Source organism: Mus musculus, chromosome 12 (genome assembly GCF_000001635.26).
Source record: "Mus musculus strain C57BL/6J chromosome 12, GRCm38.p6 C57BL/6J".
In the NCBI taxonomy this organism is placed as follows: domain Eukaryota; kingdom Metazoa; phylum Chordata; class Mammalia; order Rodentia; family Muridae; genus Mus; species Mus musculus.
In genome coordinates this window covers 4,349,165-4,370,041 of record NC_000078.6, presented here as the reverse complement: position 1 = coordinate 4,370,041, position 20,877 = coordinate 4,349,165, and the positions used below count along the sequence as shown (strand labels likewise).

The 20,877-nt window shown below is 40.8% G+C and overlaps 1 protein-coding gene across 6 annotated transcripts in view; it reads left to right on the top strand.

Moving 5' to 3' along the window:
• Window positions 1–20,877, top strand: part of Ncoa1 (nuclear receptor coactivator 1) — a 229,845-nt gene that overhangs the window by 107,165 nt on the left and 101,803 nt on the right. For all 6 annotated transcript variants that reach the window (XM_006515005.4, XM_030246598.1, NM_010881.2 and 3 more), the window contains exon 3: window positions 15,533–15,681. The gene's annotated coding sequence lies outside the window, so the exon portion shown is untranslated. The remainder of the gene's footprint in view (window positions 1–15,532; window positions 15,682–20,877) is intronic.

Genomic DNA, 20,877 nt, shown 5'->3' with positions numbered 1-20,877 from the left:
ATCTGCTAAATTTAGCTATTCAATAATGTGATTTAATCTTGGTTTTGTTCTAGCATTTAATAAAATTTCTTCTAGCCTGTATTGATAATTATGATCCCTGAACAATGTTTTGTTTTTATTTTTGTTTGAGATAGGGTCTCATTATGTAGCCTTGTGTAGCCTGGAACTTACTGTGTATACCTAGGTGGCCTCAACCTCATAGAGATCCTCTTGCCTCTGCCTCCTGAGTGCTGAGATTAAAGATGTGCACCACAGGGCCTTCCCTGTGATAGTGTTCTAGCCTGATGTGGGTGGGCCTTGGTAGAGGTAAATCCTTACAGTTTAGATGTTAGGGTTAGTTTTCAGTTATTTGAAGGTAGACTCAACCCCTAGGTGTTTTTGTTTTCTCTTACCTTGTTGGAAAAGGGAAGGAGTGGGGAGGACGAGGGAGGGACAGAGATTACATTGTACAGTGAAGCTCGGAAATGGGCTTTCTCTAGGTTGTAGAGACTCACCCAGCAGTTTTACTAACTTACTTGTTTTCCTTCCTCTCTGTGTTCTCAGATTTAAACTATCCACGTGGAAGCTTATGGATTAGTGGGGGAAGATAGCAGTAGATACAGTCACCCAGCAAATATGTGCATTTAAGGTGTGACTAAGAAAAGAAAGTCTGAATAACATACTCCCAGCAGAGGCTCTATCAGGATGGAGTGAGGAGAAAGACTGGGGAGGACAGGTGACTAAAGCGGAGGATGCTCTGAGGAAGTGAACTGGAAGTGAGGCTGGCACCCCATGGAAGGGAATGTGCAGTAATGGAGTATCAGATCGCATGTGTGTGCACTTGAGATTTCTTTTTTGACAAACTAAATGGTTTGTTTGCATGTTGTGATGTGAGAATGGAAGATGATTTCAGTGCAGTACTGTGTACATGTTGGGTTGAAGTAATTGCGGGGTATAATGATCCTTTCTGAGAAGGGAGAAAAGAAGAACATGCATGTGAAAAGAGAGTGGAAGAATTTGATGAAAAGTAAGTTTTAAACCAAGGCTTAAAATTAATATTATTATTTTTTTAAAGCCAGAAGAGATTAGGGGTAAAGGTGCCTCTAAGCCTGACAACTTGAGTTCTATCTCTGGGATCTACATGGTAGGAAAGAAATATGTGAGCTGTGGCATGCACACATGCCCCCCCCACACACACACAATAAATAAATGTAAAACAATTAAGGCAGAGGAACACAGATGTGGAACTTAGTAGAGCATAAAAATAGGAGGACTAGTCTTCTGAGACTAATCTCTAGGCTGAATGTGCTTACATTATATCTAGAATTAATAATGCTGGAATTTACTAGTCTGAAGCTTTCTGTATTTTTTCACATAAATGTTAGAGTGGTTGAAAAATCTTTTAGTCTTTGTAGTTGATATGTAGACTTTTGATGACACAATTTTGACTGCAAATTTATAATCTGTCTTTTTAAAGAAATAGAATTCAAGATTTTAAAAAAAAAAAAAAAAAGCCAGGTGTGGTGGCGCAGCCTTTAATCCCAGCACCTGGGAGGCAGAGGCAGGCAGATTTCTGAGTTCAAGGCCAGCCTGGTCTACAAAGTGAGTTCCAGGACAGCCAGGGCTAAACAGAGAAACTCTGTCTGGGGTGGGGGGTGGGGTGGGGGGTGGGGGAAGTACTCTGGATTGATTCTAGAATATAAGCATCAGTATCTTCCTTGAAGCATAGTAAGAACATAAAACAAGATATGAAAGTGCATAAGTCTTCCAAAACAGAAAATACTAAGGACTATTAAACTGATAAGTCAGGTGAAAACTGTGGGAGGGAGTTGGGAAATAGCTTAGTGGGTAAGAGCTGCATGGGACAATCTGAGTTTGAATCCCTAGCGCTCATGTTGGGAGAAGAAAAGAAAAGAAAAGAAGAGAAAAGAAAAGAAAAGAAAAGAAAAGAAAAGAAAAGAAAAGAAAAGAAAAGAAAAGAAAAGAAGAGAAAAGAAGAGAAAAGAAAAAAGAAAAGAAAAAAAAGCAAGCCAGCCAGGCATGGTCGCCAGTATCTGAGATCCCCAGCACTGGGGGAGCAGAGCTAGGTTCAGTCTAAGGAGTCACTGACTAGACTAAGAAACATGGTTAGCTTCTAGTTCAGGAAAAGATCTTTCTCAAGGCAATAAAGTAGAAAGCAGCTGACATCTTCTCTGGCCTTCCCGGGATGTACACACCCCTCCCTCCACCCATTCACATTCACTAACACAGACAACATAAAGTAGGCACACACAGCTCTTTATGGAAAATAAGATGGTTTATATCAGTTATTGGAAGGTGGCTGCCAAGTAGAAGGGTTAAAACTCAGTTGGTTAAGGTCTGCTTAATCATGTTTATCATGTGCCATATGCTCTTTTAAGTCATTTAAAAATATTAAATGTTTCTTCTAACACTTCTTGGCTAAGTACAAGTATTTGATCCAAGATTAAAAGTACAGGGTCAAAAAGTAACAGAATAGTTGGACTCTCGAATTGGTACTTTTAATCCTATTCCTATACTCCCTCAGTTGTAAGAAAGGAGTCTGGGTGCCCACAGGCAGATGTTAATAGTTCGGATTCTGTTCATTTATTGTGAGGCTGAGGCTGTACTGTAACACTAGTCTAGAATTTAATAATGCAGTCTATTGTTGGAGGACATTTTTGGGTGTTCCCATTTTTACCATTATAAATACTAGGATGAGCCTTCTTCACTTTCCTTACTGCTCATGTGCCTGGGAGAATTATTGCTGGCTCACTGTCGGGTCATACCACCTACTGAGCATGCTTAGATCACATTTTAGCAGGATTCCCCTTGGAACTTTTCCTTTGTATACAGATCAGCAGTTTGTACCAGTTCAAACATAATACATTTGTATTTTTCTAAAAATTCTCTAGATTCACCCAGATATTTTTTAATCTGTGAAGGTTCTATGCCCCAGTGTAGGGGAATGGCAGGGCCAGGAAGCAGGAGTGGGTGAGCTAGTGAACAGTGGGAGGGGGCAGGTAGGGGGTTTTAAGAGGGGAAACCAGGAAAGGGGATAACATTTGAAATTTAAATAAAGAAAATATCTAATAAAAAATCTGAAAACATGTATGAAGAAATGTTTTTGAAAGAAATTGCAAGAATTTCATAAATGAATTTTTTACTCAAAAAATTAAATCTTTTAAAGAAATATGAAAATGGAAACTTAAAAATGTCATTCTGTTGTAAAAAGTAAAAAACTACTTTTAAAATCTTTATTACCAAGTCTCCTGTCTACAGAGGTACTACTAATAAGGCAAGTAAGTACATACTATAACAAAATCAAACTTTATTTACTTCTGAATTATTATATTTTGAATATTAATATAAATGGCTTTATTTCCATTTTATTTATATCACTTTCAACTTAAGTTTAGGGAATACAACACTTTTGTCATTATTAATAGAAATAGCATCATTTCTCATGAAGAGTTTGTTTCTTCTAAGAAAAATCTGCCTTTGCATTATTTTTCCTATATCATCTTTTCTAAAATGTATTTGGTAAAAAAAATTAATAAGAATAGTATGGAATCATAATTTTACGCTACTGAAAACTGTTACTATTTCCACAAGGTACTAATGATTGGTTTTTGGCTGCTCACTACTGAATGACAGACAGCATAGTTGTCTAAGCTATCAGTCTGAACGCACCGGGAGTTGGTACTTACCTTTTTCATTTCTACCCTGTGTTTGTTTTCTGCTGCTGTGATAAAATACTATAACAAAAAGACAACTTTAGAAAGAAAGGGTGTATTCTAGCTTATGGTCCAGAGGCCATCACAGCTGGAAAGGCATGATAGCCAGTAGAGAAAGTGTGCGGCAGAGCAGGAAGCTGGGTGGCCATGTTTGTATTCAACACACAGGAAGCAGAGAAATAGAACAGGAAGTGAAACAAGGCTGAAAGTCTGCCCCAGTGACATACTTCCTGTAACAAGGCTCCACCTGCCTAAGGTTCTGTAACCTTTCCCAAACAGTGGGGGCCAAGTGTGATCCACAAGCCAGTGGGGGACATCTCTTACTCAAATCAGCACACACCCACAGCAGAAAGGATATCCTAAGGAAAGAAAAAATAGCTTATAATGAAAATAACCTTCAATCTGTACTAATTTTTTACAATAATGTGAAATGCTTATATTGTAAGTTTTATTAATAACAAATGACTTTACAGTGTTTAACAGTTAATATAACTGGATAAGAGAATAATCCACCGATCTTAGAGATAAGTTTCTTTTAATTCATTACTAAAGCTTCTTTTGATAGCCATCTCATAAATCAGCTGTTGTTAATGGAAGGAAGCATTTTTGCTGCTTTCTCTAAAAGTCAGAATTCATAGTGCTAGCTGTGTGTACAAAGAGGCACTGTTTGTTTTCATCTGTGTCCCTTCCAGTCAAATGCTTGCCCAGGGCTTACTGCATATCACAGCTGCTTAAAATTTTCATTTAGCCAATAATTTCACTTACTAGCTGTTTTGTTTGTTTTTGTCCATTTCTTTGTTTTTTGCAAGACAGGGTTTCTCTGTGTAGCCCTAGCTGTCCTGGAACTCATTCTGTAGACCAGGCCACCCTTGAACTCAAGAGATCCGCCTGCCTCTGCCTCCCAAGTGCTGGGTTTAAAGGTATGCACCACCACCGCCCAACTTACTGACTGTTTGTTTGTTTGTTTGTTTTTTGGTTTTTTTGTTTTTGTTTTTGTTTTGTTTTTTTTTTTGGTTTTTCAAGACAGGGTTTCTCTGTATAGCCCTGGCTGTCCTGGAACTCCCTTTGTAGACCAGGCTGTCCTCGAACTCAGAAATCCACCTGCCTCTGCCTCCAGAGTGCTGGGATTAAAGGCGTGCACCACCACACCCAGCATTACTGGCTGTTTTTTAAAGAGTGTCAGAATGATGGGTTTTAAAATTGTCAAAGCTAAGATGTTTAAGACACAGGAAACAGAATTTTAAATGTTCTAAAATAAAGTAACAGTCATACTTAAAGCTAGAAGTAGCATTCAATACTTAATCCAGGAAACATGGTCGTTTGAGCAGGTATTGAGTATTGGTCCTTTTCTAAATCACAGTTAAGATAACATCAGCAAAAATAAAATCAATGAGGAGTTTTTAAAGTCAAAATTAGAGAAAGAGAAAAATGTAAGCAACCATCACAAAGTTTTTACGATAGGAAACAGCCTGAATACCCATAACAATCATGTGAAACCTAAGAAAAACCAGTTTTAAGAGGAAAAAAAGAAGAGCTAGTTAAATCTGTACTGGTTATTCTTCAGAGGGCTTTTTACTCTGAAGGGTGTGGGCAAGGGCTGGCTGTTAGGGCAGAGTGTTCTGTGGGTAGAACTTGGTGTTTGGAGGTACACAGGGGCAGGACCTGGCCACTAACATGCCTCAAAGGGCTTATACCCCCCATCCCACCCCCGATTATTATTGATAAGTAATCAGGGGCCAGGAAAGGGGGTTGATGTTATCATTAGACTGCTTCCTGCTGAATGGGGGTTTCAAAGTCCTTTAAGTGAACTTGACCTTCACTATCAGCATATAATCAGGAGTCCCAGGCTTCTGGCTCAGTATCTAGGGGTTGGTAATCCTGTAATAGCAACTGATTAAAAGTCTGATTAAAAAAATCTTTGTGTCTGTTGTTGAAGAAATCTAGGCAAGAGGTTTATGAGGCAGTCTGTGACTAGTAGGATTAAGAAAAGGGGGAGAAAGGGGGTTTAAGAAGGGAAATAGCCAATTCCATGTTAGACAGTCGAGGAGTCACTGGCCAGAGACATGGAGCTGTTTTGTACATTTTTGGAGATCCATCTGGAATTGTTGGATCTTTTCTTTTACTGTATCTGACTAGTTGACATAGAAGAACATTTCTCCCTAAGGAAGAAACAAAGACCACCTCTCTCTACTTTCAGTAAATCTAGTCTTTGCTGATTTTATAGCACCACACTGGCCAGTGAGTCTGTTTATCCATGGAGGGTGAGGATGTTCTGAGCTACCTGTTGGAGATCCTGGATGAATCTGGGTGAAAACTGATGGTAAATACTAGGGAAGTAGTCAGTCCTGCTGCTCCAGTGGTGACACCAGCAATTATTATACCTAAGACTACAAGAAAGGGTAGGACCTGAACCATTCATTTGTCATGTCATGCCACTATAAACCCTGTGATGGGAATCAGCAAGTGTCCTTCACTAGGTAACACTCAAGCCGGGCGTGGTGGCACACGCCTTTAATCCCAGCACTCGGGAGGCAGAAGCAGGTGGATTTCTGAGTTCGAGGCCAGCCTGGTCTACAAAGTGAGTTCCAGGACAGCCAGGGCTACACAGAGAAACCCTGTCTCGAAAAAAAAACAAAAAACAAAAAACAAAAACAAAAAACAAAAAACAAAACACTAGGTAACACTCATAATTTTGGAAAAAGAAACAGCAGGGCACAAGTCTTAGGTCATCCATCAGGTAGGCAGTGATAAACTTGAGTGCCACCAATAATCAAAGCATGTGAGTGTTCAAGCATAAGGGCTGATGGCAGTGCTCAGAGACAAAGTAGTGTTATAGTCTGAGGGATCCAGTGTGCCTATAAATTATATCTCTAAGGAGTTAAGACAGTCTGAGATACCGAAGAGAGACGGGAGAGATAAGGGGTGGCTCAGGACAGTTACAGACAAGATGAGAGAATCTAGTAGTCCAATGGGTACGGCTAAATTTGTGGTCATGAGTTTGACCTGGGAGGAACATACAACCAGCACTCTCCAAAGCTGCCAGGCAGAGTATCATTCCTTAGCTGATATAAAATTAGGATTACCTAAATTTGTCTCATGTTTTTTGCAGGACCAATATTAATAACCTCTTTAAGTTTCTGGCCACTTTGTACAGTAATCTTTCTTTTGGTCATGGAGAAAACAGGCATAGGGGAAACCTTCAGAGAAGGAGAGATGGATAAGGGTGTTGTAGGCTAGTGAATCACTCTTTGGCAGTCTGATAATAGAGCAATTTCCTGACTCTGTTAGGATGGGCTGTTGGTTAGAGGTAGAGATGTCTCTTGAATGTTAAACATCCTTGTAAGTGCTACCCTGGACAGGTGTAGATAGGAAAAAATACAAGAGGCTAGTGCAAGTTTAGATATAAATGATTTTCAGATCATTTGATTGTGCAGTGGCAGAAGCTGTCACCACAGAAAATTGAGCATGTCAATTTTGGCCTTTGAAATATACTGAGCTCAGGCTGTTTGTAGTAACAGAATGAGGCTTTAATAAAAATCTGAGTCCATGAACGGAGAGAGGAAGGATCACACTCCACTAGATGGATAAGCTCCAAGGTGAATTGAGAGACCCAGGAGGGCATAGCGTAGCTGTGAGCCTTCTAGGGCAGAGCTAAGAGATAGGAGGAACAAGGTTGCAGAGGCAGGGAAGTTTTGAGGCTTAGCAGGCAGTTCCCATGAGGAGGAGACAAGGAAACAGGGAGTGTGGTTCCAAAAGAAAGAGATGAGGAGCAGGATCTTAATAACTAGAGACTTGCCTTCGTTGTGGGGTCTGGAGTGTATAGCAGGCTCCAGGACCTGAAAAAGGACATTTATAGAGTAGACTAGGAGACATGGATGGTTGGAGCAGAAGGGAAGGGGAAACTGAAGAGATGGACTCTAGAATATGGAACCAAATATGATGGGTGGCAAAAGCCAGCAGAAACAATTTATACACCTTAAGAGAGTCAAGTCAGCAACTTGAGTCAGTTAGAAATGTTGAGACGTGGGCATGGCTGAAAGGTAAGTATGCATACCTAAGGTAATGCTGCCTGAAGAGAGAGAGACCTCAGAAAGGGACTGGCACTTGGAGACCCTGCTGGGTTAGAAGGAAGGACAGGTGGTGAGAAGAAAAGCAGTAGTTCACAACTTGAAGGCTAACCTCTCTGATTCCCATGTAAGGAGTGGAGCTATGGCCACAGATACATAGATGCACGGAGGTGTAACTTTAATACCTTATTAAACAGGCATTGTTTTTAAATTCTTTTAAAAACTGAATCCAGTGACCAGAAAGCCTAGCAATAAATTCTGAGTCCTAGTTGTGAAGGCAGCCAGAGAACAGTGTTAGCAATGGTCGCTTGTGGCAGGCAGTGGCAAAGAATGCAAAATCAAAACCACCCAACACAGAAAGCTCACACAGTCAAAGATGACCAGTCAGAAACAAAACACATAGTCGCCACTATCATTCATACATTCATCTGGTTCTGACCGATTTCCAACTCCTTACAACAAAACAGATACACCAGAAAACAGAGACTGATCTGCACACAGAAAAACTTTCCAAATAACCAGAGCCAGGTGGGTGAACTGCTTTTCATCTTTTGCCCTAAATGGAAGGGAAAGGTTTTTGTAATTGAATGAGAGGGGAGTGATGTTTGGCTATTGAGGGTTTGGGATATCCAATACCTGAAAACAGAGGAATGAGGAGAGGACCAAAAGAGTGCCCCCAGTATCCAGAAGGCAGGTGATGGATGGCCCTGATTCTGTGATGACTACCCAAAGCTCCCTGTTGCAGACTAGGGTGGTTGGAGTACAGACCTACCTCAGTCATTCATGGCCAGACCTAAGAGGTCAGCTGTAGGATAATTTGGGCTTGACATTGTCATGCCACAAAGGACACAGGGACAGTCAGTGTCCCAATGTCCCTGTTCATAGTAACACGGCATGGTCAGAATGGTTTGAAAGGGTTTGGGCAGACTGGGGCAGTGACCCTCCTGGCCACATTTGAAACAGGGACCCAGAGGCTATGGGAGCCTAGGCAGCTGCTGAGGCCAGCTGAGAGGCCTTACCCAGAATCAAATATGTTTGGTTTTGGACTTTTTCTCCTCTCCTTGGTATACCTTAAAGGCCACAGCTAAGGCTTCTACCTATGGAGTCAGTGGTCTTTTCTCTAGATGTTTAAATTTGGCCCAAATATCAGGGAAATTCTGGGAAAAGACATAGGTCATAAGGAGTTGTTTTCCATCTGGGGTCTTGGGATCTAGAATGCAAGAGGACCATTATAAGACAATCAGGGAATTAAGGTGGGTTTTCATGTTTGTCCTGAATGACCTCTTAGATTTTATTATAATTTACTGTTTTAAGGGCAACCTTGCAGAGACTGGCCAGGGGGTAAGTTATAAATTTATCCCCATTGTAATTCCATTAAGGATCCTGGTCAGAGACTGTCTTGGCCCTGCCTGGGTGGTGGCATTAGTTTGGTAGGTTTCGTCTGTGTGTGCCCTAGCCTGGTCCCAGACTCATCTGCACTCCTTGGGGAGAAGGTCGTTGGTGAGAATCATATAAACATTATGGAAGGTGAGGTTGTAAGATTAGGTAGCATACTGGAATTCTTTAATGAAAGTGGAAGAATTAAGAGTATAAGACCCCAATCTCTTTTCTGTTGAGAGAATTCACTTAGTAAGAAAGGGATACGTACACTGACCAAGCATCCACCCCACCTCCCACAAAGGGAGAACTGTGGCCAGTTTTGGCCAGGTAAGGGGAGGTAAAGGGCATCCCATTGGCAGAATGAAGGAACTAAGGACTTCCAGTGGGCTGAAAATGGGTGCCTGAGACAGTTGAGTTGTGTGGCCTATCACTAAGAAGGGAGTAAAGGAGACTAAAGAGGCCAGAGATGGAGAGAAGGGGCTGTAGGTTTAGGCCAATAAGGGGGAGCTTTGGGGGTTGGAGTCATTACCATGATGAAAAGTTAGTGAAGAAATCATCTGGTCTGGGCCTCATAGCTAGGAGGAGTTGGCTTTCTTGCTTGGCTTATGCCATGTGGTCACTTTTAATCAAGATGAGAGTAAAGTCACATGGCAAAGTCTACCCTTTCTAACCCTGATAAAGATGGCTATCAGTCAAGCAGCTGCTTCCATCCCAATGAGGGGACAGCAGCTACACAGTAGCAAGCCACATGTTTCTTTAAAATTACCCATGTGTAGATTTTTAACCATCAACCTCAGTGTTACAGGTTTTAACTTTTTTTGTTACAGATTTTACAGGGCTTTAATCATACCCAATATGCTTACAAAGATTTATCCCTCAGCAAAAGCATCAGAGAGTTAAACCAGACCAAGGGAAGATGAGCTGAGTAGCAGTCGTCCGTCCGAATTGGGACTAGTTTGTCCCTTTCTTTTGTTTTGCTCTCTTTTCTGTATCACATAGTCAAGTGGCTTGACTAATGTGGGACACAGATTTTGGAGGAAACCATTAAATGAGCATATTTAGGTCTAGAGGAGTGGAATTCCAGAGCCAGCTTTTAATTGAAGTGGGACAGCATAAAACAAGTCTAATGCTACTCAGACCTAAAAGACACCTGAATCCCCATAGAACTGAATCCAGAAAGCTGAGAACAAAGAAGGCTTGGAAATAGGAAACCTTTGAGCTCTGGGTCTATACAGAGGGCACTGCAGGAGGGAACTGAGAGATTCACCAGCCAGACAAGTGTGTGTGCCCACTGCAGCTGGACTAGTCCTTTGCTCCCCCCCCCCCCCCCCGCACCCCCATGTGTCTGACTCCTGGCTCCCACTTTACAACAAACTTATAGATCCATCAACAACAACTTCAAAGATAGGGCATTTACACCTTGTAAGTGTTGGAGAGAGACTATACAAAAACAAACAGGCTTGAAGGAGAGAAAAGAGAAACAGGGAATAGGGAATCTCTTTTCATTTCTTAGACCCAGAGGTTGCTCACAGTATTTGTAAAGGTCCTGAATAATATTAGGATCTAGGGTGCTGTACTGGCTGGTTTTGTGTGTCAGCTTGACACAAGCTAGAATTATCACAGAGAAAGGAGCCTCCCTTGAGGAAATGCCTCCATGAGATCCACTGTAAGGCATTTTCTCAATTAGTGATCAAGGGTAGGAGGGTCCATTGTGGGTGGTTTCATCCCTGGGCTGGTGGTCCTGGGTGCCACAGACGGATCTCTTTTTTGGGTCTCCTATCTGCACGGAGCGGGTTTCTGGTTGCAGGTGGGTGGAGCCTGGTGTAATGCTAGTCTATTGTTAAACCCACCACCAGGGGTTCTTAGTAAATGCCTGATTATGCTGTTCCTTTGGGCCTAGTGAAGAAACCTGTCCCAGAGGAATTCCCTTGCACTAACTCTTTCATGGCTAACCCACCTATTCACTAGGCCATTGTGTATCCCCTTGTTTGGATGAGACTCGGCTATTGTCCTAAGTAATCACTCTGCAGACCAGCCCTGAGCTATTCTAGCTACGTTCTTTGTAATGCCTAATTAGTTTCACTGTCTGTACTTGAAGTAAATTTGAATGTTACTGAATAGGTAACATTCTCACTGAATTCTTACTGAATTCCAAGCTCATAGGCTTCAAGGATTTTCTAGGATACTGGAACACTGGTGGAACCTTACCTAGGTTCTGCAGACTAGCCCTGAGCTTTTCTAGCTCCGTTCTTTGTAATACCTAATTAGTTTCACAGTCTGTACTAGAAGTAAATTTGAATGTTACTGAATAGATAACATTCTCACTGAATTCCTACTGAATTCCAAGCTCATAGGCTTCAAGGATTTTCTAGGATACTGGAACACTGGTGGAACCTTACCTATGTCAAAAATCAATCTTTAAAGGCACTTATAACAAAAAAATACTGAAAGAGAGCATACATCATACTAATGCGGGAACAGGGTTTGAGTATGCGGACTATGAGAATGCCAGGGTTCCAGGAGGCATAGTTTCCTTGAAACTCTTTGCCTTGTGACTGCCTCTAGGCCTTTCGACCCAACAGGCCACTTCACTGGAGTGGGCGTAGCACCTGGGTTCTATGAGAAAGCAAGCTGAGTAAGCCACAGGAAGCAAGCCAGTAAGTAACATCCCTCCATGGCCTCTGCATCAGCTCCTGCTTCCTGATCTGCTTGAGTTCCAATCCTGACTTCCTTTGGTGCTGAACAGCAATGCAGAAGTGTAAGCTGAATAGATCCTTTCTTTTCTCCCCAACTTGCTTCTTGGTCATAATGTTTGTGCAGGAGTAGAATCCCTGACTAAGATAGGTGCCATTAGGCAGCCATTTGGGTTGATTATCTAAGGGCTATTGAGGCCACATTTGACTGCAAAAGTGAATAAATTTAGGGCCCTTCAGGTGTGTCAGATATAGAGGCTGGAGACTTTCTAAAGGCATCCCAAGGGGCAATGAGCTGGTATGGAAGACACTGTTCCCATGGATGAGAGAGGGGAAGGAAAAATGTCACTTCAACCTGTGAAAGAACTCAGTGGGGAAACCCCCACTCAGCTCCTGATTCGGCGTGCACCCAAGAATCACGAATAGAACACAACACCTTGATGTAACAAGAGGTTTTTTAATGGCGGAGCTCCGGGTCGAAACGTATCTCACATAACAGGAGACAGTGGATTCGACCACGAGGCTTGGAAGCTAGGGGTTTTTATAGAAAAGGAGTGGGGCTGGGGGAGGAATTGGCGCGGTTTCACATGATTGGTCCATTTAAACATCAGCAGCCTGTAACATTTAACTTAGGTCAGAGGGGTGGGAGCTAGGGAGGCGATGGGCTTGCCCGGGCATGTCCTGGTCTGTTCTCAGCCCCAGGTTTCAAAGCTCAGAAACAACTCTTTGGGCTATTTAACATACATTACATCAATTACAGTTTTATTTCCTTTCACCTGTAGTCGTGGCTGTTCAAGGGCTCAGGGAGGACCAGAGGAAGATACTAGCCATTTAGTGGGTCATCACCTCACTCAACAGGGGTTGGGGCTTAGCCTGGCTAAGCTTAAGAGAGACTTCTGGTCTGCTAGCAGGGCTTAGTAGAGGCCAGAAGTGGAGAAGGAAACTTAAGCCTAGGGCAGGGTGGGGACAGAGTCACAAAAGCCAGGAGGGCCCAAAGGAGCCGTGGGATGTACAGGCAGCTCCAAAGTGAAGGTTGAAGAAGTGGGCAAGAAAGGACATGCTAACCAGGCTGGGCCTGAGGCAACTGCAGGATTGCAGCTCCACGGGTTGGGGTGTGAGTCAGGTGATGAAGGCCACTGTAGCCTTTAAGACTGGCCTGCGGCACCAGGGGGTGCCAGATACTCAGTGGTCACTTCTTGGATCTGGGAAGCATTTACACTGACTAAAGGGAAAACTTACCTAGTTAGAGCGGGTGGATGGGTCCTGAGCTGTGCCAGCTGGAAGGTGACTGTGTTGTGGGTTAACTAGAGATGAGGAATAGGGGACCAGTGCATCTTAGACCCAGAGGTGGAGCATAGACACCAGGAAGGCATATTTGAGTCTGAGCATCAAGTGTTACAGCTCTGAGGGAAACCAAGGAATACCACAAAGACACACCGGACAGCAAATCTCACACAAGAAATGTATTGGTAGGGGAAAACCCAGATCTGTTCAGGTGAGAAGGAACAGAGAACTGAGCAGAAGGTAGGGTTTATGTGGGATTTCTTTGGGGGCAGATATTTCTAGGGTAGCCTGAGATCTGTGGTCTGATCTTGAAGCTCAGGGACTAGTGGAATTTTGTGTTCAAGGAATGGTGGGATTCTATGGCAAGCTCAGGGGTTGATGGGATTCTGTTTTTTAGCCCTGGTCTTTGGCTTGGGGTGAAGTCAGGGTGTTCTTTCCTTGACCCTTGTCTTGGGGTAGGTCAGGGTCAGGGTGTTTTTCCTTTGTCCTTTCATCCTACACCAGGAAATCCAATACCCTCTTTTAACCTCCACGGGCACAAGACAACATGTGTTGCAGATATGTACACGCAAGCAAAACATTCACATACATAAAAGAAAATTAATATACTTTTGAAAAAAGATTAAATAAAGAATGAAATTCTATTTGAATGTTTGATATTACAGGATGCAAAGTATCTTTGCATTTTTCAGAATTGATCAATATTTTGATACTTTTTACTTGTCAGTGCTGAGAAAGCTGCTTCACATAAATATGTAGTAGAAAATGGCAAAGCATATTTAGGACCATTTCAGAAATTACTGGAAATTCTAACCCAATCCCAAATCAAAATTCATGTAATTATCTTTTTAAAAGAATTAAGTTGAAGGAGCTGGAAAGGAGGAGTCAACAGTCAGGAGCACTTGCTGCTCTTCCAGAAGCCTCAAGTTTGCTCTCAAAACCCATAGCAAGTGATAGGAAGTGCTCCCAAGCGCCTGCAACTTCAGTTCCTGAGCATCTGACACTATCTTCTGGGCTCAGTGTACACACACACACACACACACACACACACACACACACACGGGAGGGGAGGGAGAGGAAGAGAGAAGAGAGAGAGAATGGAGAGAGAAAAGAGACGTACACATAAAATAAAATTAAATCTTAAAAAAAAATCCTCAGGCCTGCCATATAAGTAGCCATTTTCAAATCATTTTTCTAAGAATACAATGAAAATACTGATTTGAGATTTAAATGCTGAAGAGTAACAGTTGGAAAATACTGCCTTTGTTTTTCATAATTAAAGTTATATTCTCTAAGAGCAGAAAAGTTTGTGTGTGCAGTCCAATATCATGACTCATAGCATGTGCTGCCTGACATCTGAGCTGAGGTGTTTCAGACATTATTGTTAGCATGCTGCAGTGGCCAGGCACACATGGTGCAAATGTGCATAGTGTGTGCTAAGAACCAAAGCTACAATGACTTGGTGAGGTGCAGTGTCAATGAACACTGCCAGAACCATTTCAGACATGTTATGTGCTTAATTTCAAATTAGTTTTTGGTCCTTGAGTGTATAGAAAGCTTTTTTCTGTGGTTCTCACAGTCAGTTGTATGTATATGGAGTTGCTTGCCAAAGTTTATAAATTTGGAGTGTAGATAATTGTGTCAACAAGTTTGGAGTTTTCCTAGATCTGCTCTGCACTCACTAACGACTGAAGCCTATCGACTGTGGTTTCTCTTTAGTCCAGCTTCCCAGCACTTAATAGAGGAAGCCTTGAAAAAGTTCCTACAGAGAAAATCTAAGCATGCATTTTGCAGCTCCCTTCTCTGAACAACAGTCAGATCTACAATTTGAGTCTGCTTTGATCACTTTCCAGTGTCTTCAGTTATTTTTATGTTTTGTCCACAGTTTATAACTCTTATCTGTGAGCAGATTAATACAGTACAAAAGAATGCATTATTATTGGAACAAGAGCTCAACTAACTTTAAATACAAAAGCATGTAAGCTTTCCCAACAAAAATTTTGAAAGTAAAATGTTTTCATAATTTCAGTACATAAGAAAATTACATAAATTGAAAGAATGAAATAATTGAAAACACGAAAAATTATTTTATAGGTAACAAGAACAATAAGCATGTAGTGGCAGAAATGAGTTTAAAAGGCTTCTCAGTGGGTGGGTCTCTCAGAAATTAAGCAGAATATAATTATGCATTCATTACCGTAATGGCAAGATGTCTCAAATAACAGGTCTTTGCCTGTAAATTCAGATCTTTATCCATTGTGTTTTGAAAATATTTTCCATTTGACTTGAAAATTTGCATGTCTCTCATTTTCTAGTATTTTTGAGCTGTATTATTTCTTGAAGAATAAATGTCAATCTAACCTCCCATTTGCTTTTTTCTTCTCAATTATTTCAGTTGTCCGTGTAATTGACCTTAAATGAGGTGAGAGCAAACCGACGAGCGCCATCTCTGGACACACTGCATTACTCCCCCAGAAGCCACGCTCCAGAGCACTTTGACCTTATCAGCTTTGAGGACTCATTATGAACAAAGGAGTCTCCCAGGTAGAAAAGTTTTAAAAACTTTGTCACTGTAAACATGTGGAGGGAAAACCATTACCTGTGGAGTATTTTTTTTTAATGGTAGTATGAGTTTGATCTGGGAAGCTTATTATAAAATAAGGTTATTGTAAAGTAATGAAGGGCTAGTATTCCTCAGTGGAAGTGTTGGCAAATAAGCAGTGTTTTTAGAATAAACAAGGTTAAGAGATAAAAGTAAGACTATCAGTTGGACAAACAATCTAAAGACTCTTATATATCAAGTGATACAGTTAACAGTTGCATGGTGTGCATAGACCTCAAGTAGATGATAGCTGCTCTTGCAGCTGTGAAGACTGTTTATGTGAGATTATGGATCCTTCAACAAACCTAAAAGAAGACAGCCTCAAGAACAGAATCCCAACTTTAACAACAAAAATGACAGGAAGCAACAATTACTTTTCTTTAATTTCTCTTAACATCAATGGACTCAATTCTCCAATAAAAAGACATAGACTAATAGTCTGGCTACACAAACAGGACCCAACATTTTGTTGCTTACAGGAAACCCACCTCAGGGAAAAGGACAGACACTACCTCAGAGTGAAAGGCTGGAAATCAATTTCCAAGTACATGGTCTGAAGAAACAAGCTGGAGTAGCCATTCTAATATCGAAAAAAATTGACTTCCAACCCAAAGTTATCAAAAAAGACAAGGAGGGGCACTTCATATTCATCAAAGGTAAAATCTTCCAAGAGGAACTCTCAATTCTGAATATCTATGCTCCAAATACAAGGGCAGCCACATGTATTAAAGAAACTTTACTAAAGCTCAAAACACACATTGCACCTCATATAATAGTGGGAGACTTCAACACCCCACTCTCACCAATGGACAGATCCTGGAAACAGAAACTAATCAGAGACACATGGACACTAACTGAAGTTATGAAACAAATGGATTTAATGGATATCTACACAGCATTCTATCCTAAAACAAAAGGATATACCTTCTTCTCAGTGTCACATGGTACCTCCTCCAAAATTGACCATATAATTGGTCACAAAACAGGCCTCCACAGATACAAAAATATTGAAATTATCCCATCCATCCTATCTGATCACCATGGACTAAGGCTGATCTTCAATAACAACATAAATAATAGAAAGCCAACATTCACGTGGAAACTGAACAACACTCTACTCAATGATTCCTTGGTCAAGGATGAAATAAAGAAATTAAAGACTTTTTAGACTTTAATGAAAATGAAGCCACAACATACCCAAACTTTTGGGACACAATGAAAGCAGTCCTAAGAGGAAAACTCACAGCCCTGAGTGCCTCCAAAAAGAAACTAGAGAGAACATACACTAGCAGTCTGACAGCACACCTAGAAGCTCTAGAACGAAAGGAAGCAAATTCACCCAAAAGGAGTAGATGGCAGGAAATAATCAAACTCAGGGCTGAAATCAATCAAGTAGAAACAAAAAGAACTATTCAAAGAATCAACCAAACCAGGAGTTGGTTCTTTGAGAAAATCAACAAGATAGATAAACCCTTATCCAGACTCACTAGAGGGCATAGGGAAAGCATCCTAATTAACAAAATCAGAAATGAAAAAGAAGACATAACAACAGAACCTGAAGAAATCCAAAACATCATCAGATCCTACTACAAAAGGCTATACTCAACAAAACTAGAAAACCTGGATGAAATGGACAACTTCCTAGACAGATACCAGGTACCAAAGTTAAATCAGGATCAGATTAATGATCTAAACAGTCCTATTTCCCAAGTAGAAGCAGTCATCAATAGTCTCCCAACCAAAAAAAGCCCAGGACCAGATGGGTTTAGTGCAGAGTGCTATCAGACCTTCAAAGAAGACCTAATTCCAACTCTTCTCAAACTATTCCATAAAACAGAAACAGAAGGTACTCTACCCAATTCATTCTATGAAGCCACAATTACTATGATACCTAAACCACACAAAGATCCAACAAAGAAAGAGAACTTCAGACCAATTTTCCTTATGAATATCGATGCAAAAATACTCAATAAAATCCTCACAAACAGAATCCAAGAACACATCAAAACGATCATCCATCATGGCCAAGTAGGCTTCATTGCAGGGATGCAGGGATGGTTTAATATACGGAAATCTGTCAACGTAATCCACTATATAAACAAACTCAAAGACAAAAACCACATGATCATCTCATTAAATGCTGAGAAAGCATTGACAAAATCCAACACCCATTCATGATAAAAGTCTTGGAAAGATCATGAATTCAAGGCCCATACCTAAACATAATAAAAGCAATATACAGCAAACCAGTAGCCAACATCAAACTAAATGGAGAGAAATTTGAAGCAATCCCACTAAAATCAGGGACTAGACAAGGCTGCCCACTTTCTCCCTATCTATTCAATATAGTACTTGAAGTTCTAGCCAGAGCAATTCGACAACAATAGGACATCAAGGGGATACAAATTGGAAAGGAAGAAGTCAAAACATCACTATTTGAAGATGATATGATAGTATATATAAGTGACCCTAATAATTTCACCAGAGAACTCCTAAACCTGATAAACAGTTTCAGTGCAGTAGCTGGATATAAAGTTAACTCAAACAAATCAATGGCCTTTCTCTACACAAAGGATAAATGGACTGAGAAAGAAATTAGGGAAACAACACCCTTTACAATACTCACAAATAATATATAATACCTGGGTGTGACTCTAACTAAGGAAGTGAAAGATCTGTATGATAAGAACTTCAAGTCTTAAGAAAGAAATTGAAGAAGATCTCAGAAGATGGAAAGATCTCCCATGCTCATGGATTGGCAGGATTAATATAGTAAAAATGGCTATCCCGCCGAAAGAAATCTACAGATTCAATGCAATCCCCAACAAAACACCAACTCAATTCTTCATTGAGTTAGAAAGGGCAATTTGCAAATTCATCTGGAATAATAAAAAACCTGGGATAGCAAAAAATATTCTCAACAATAAAAGAACCTCTGGTGGAATCACCATGCCTGACATTAAGCTGTACTACAGAGCAATTGTGATAAAAAAAAACAAACAAACAAAAACAAACAAAAAAAACTGCATGGTACTGGTACAATGACAGACAGGTAGATCAATGGAATAGAATTGAAAACCCAGAAATGAATCCACACATCTATGGTCACTTGATCTTTGACAAGGGAGCTAAAACCATCCAATGGAAAAAACACAGCATTTTCAACAAATGGTGCTGGATCAACTGGAGTTATCATGTAGAAGAATGAGAATTGACCCATTCTTATCTCCTTGCACAAAGCTCAAGCCTAAGTGGATCAAAGACCTCTATATAAAACCAGAGACTGTGAAATTAATAGAGGAGAAAGTGGGGAAAAGCCTTGAAGATATGGGCACAGAGGAAAAATTCCTAAACAGAACATCAATGGCTTGTGCTGTAAGATCAAGAATTGACAAATGGGACCTCATAAAATTGCAAAGCTTCTGTAAGGCAAAACACACTGTCAATAAGACAAAAAGGCCACCAACAGATTGGGAAAGGATTTTTACCAATCCTAAATCTGATAGGGGACTAATATCCAATATATACAAAGAGCTCAAGAAGCTGAACTCCAGAAATTCAAATAACCCCATTAAAAATGGGTCCAGAGCTAAACAAAAATTCTCAACTGAGGAATACCGAATGGCTGAGAAGCACCTGAAAAAATGTTCAACATACTTAATCATCAGGGAAATGCAAATCAAAACAACCCTGAGATTCTACCTCACACCAGTCAGAATGGCTAAGATAAAAAATTCAGGTGACAGCAGATGCTGGCGAGGATGTGGAGAAAGAGGAACACTCCTCCATTGTTGGTGAGATTGCAAGCTTATACAAGCACTCTGGAAGTCAGTCTGGAGGTTCCTGAGAAAATTGGACATACTACTACCAGAAGATCCAGCAATACCTCTCCTGGGCATATAGCCAGAAGATGTTCCAACTGGTAATAAGAACACATGCTCCACTATGTTCATAGCAGCCTTATATATAATAGTCAGAAGCTGGAAAGAACCCAGATGTCCTTCAACAGAGGGATGGATACAGAAAATGTGGTACATTTACACAATGAAGTACTACTCAGCTATTAAAAACAATGAATTTATAAAATTCTTGGATAAATGGATGTATCTGGAGGATATCATCCTTAGTGAGGTAACCCAATCACAAAAGAACTCACATGATATGTACTCACTGATAAGTGGATATTAACCCAGAAACATAGAATACCCAAAATACAATTTGCAAAACACAAGAAAATCAAGAAGAACGAAGACCAATGGGTGGATACTTCATTCCTCCTTAGAATAGGGAACAAAATATCCATGAAAGGAGTTACAGAGACAAAGTTTGGAGCTAAGACAAATGGATGGACTATCCAGAGACTACCCCACCCGGGGATCCATCCCATAATCAGCCACCAAACCCAGACACTATTGCATATGCCAGCAAAATTTTGATGAAGGGACCCTCGTATATCTGTCTCGTATGAGGCTATGCCAGTGCCTGGCAAATACAGAAGTGGATGCTCACAGTCATCTATAAGATGGAACACAGAGCCCCCAATGTATGATCTAGAGAAAGCACCCAAGGAGCTGAAGGGGTCTGCCACCCTATAGGTGGAACAACAATGTGAACTAACCAGTACCCCCAGAGCATGTGTCTCTAGCTGCTTATGTAACAGAAGATGGCCTAGTCAGCCATCACTGGGAAGAGAGGACCCTTGGTCTAGCAAACTTTATATGCCCCAGTACAGGGGAACGCCAGGGCCAAGAAGCAGGAGTGGGTCGGTAGGGGAGCAGGGCGGGGTGGGGGGGAGGGTATAGGGAACTTTCAGGATAGCATTTGAAATTTGATATGTATATAAAGATAATATCTAATAAATAAATAAATGGGAAAAATTTTCTTCACAGTATTAACCAGTTTACTACATATTTGTTTCTGATAACATCATGACTTAAATGTGCACAGTAAATATTTAAATACAGTAAAAACTTAGTGTAAAATACGTAAGGCCCCTGAATGATACAGGTTTCTGTTGAAGGTTTAAGGAGTCCAGGAAGTACAGAAGAAGATGCTCAGACTCATTAGTAATTAAGGGATCCTAAATCAAATCCATAATGAAATACCATTTTATACCCACTGGGGTAGATTTTACCAGG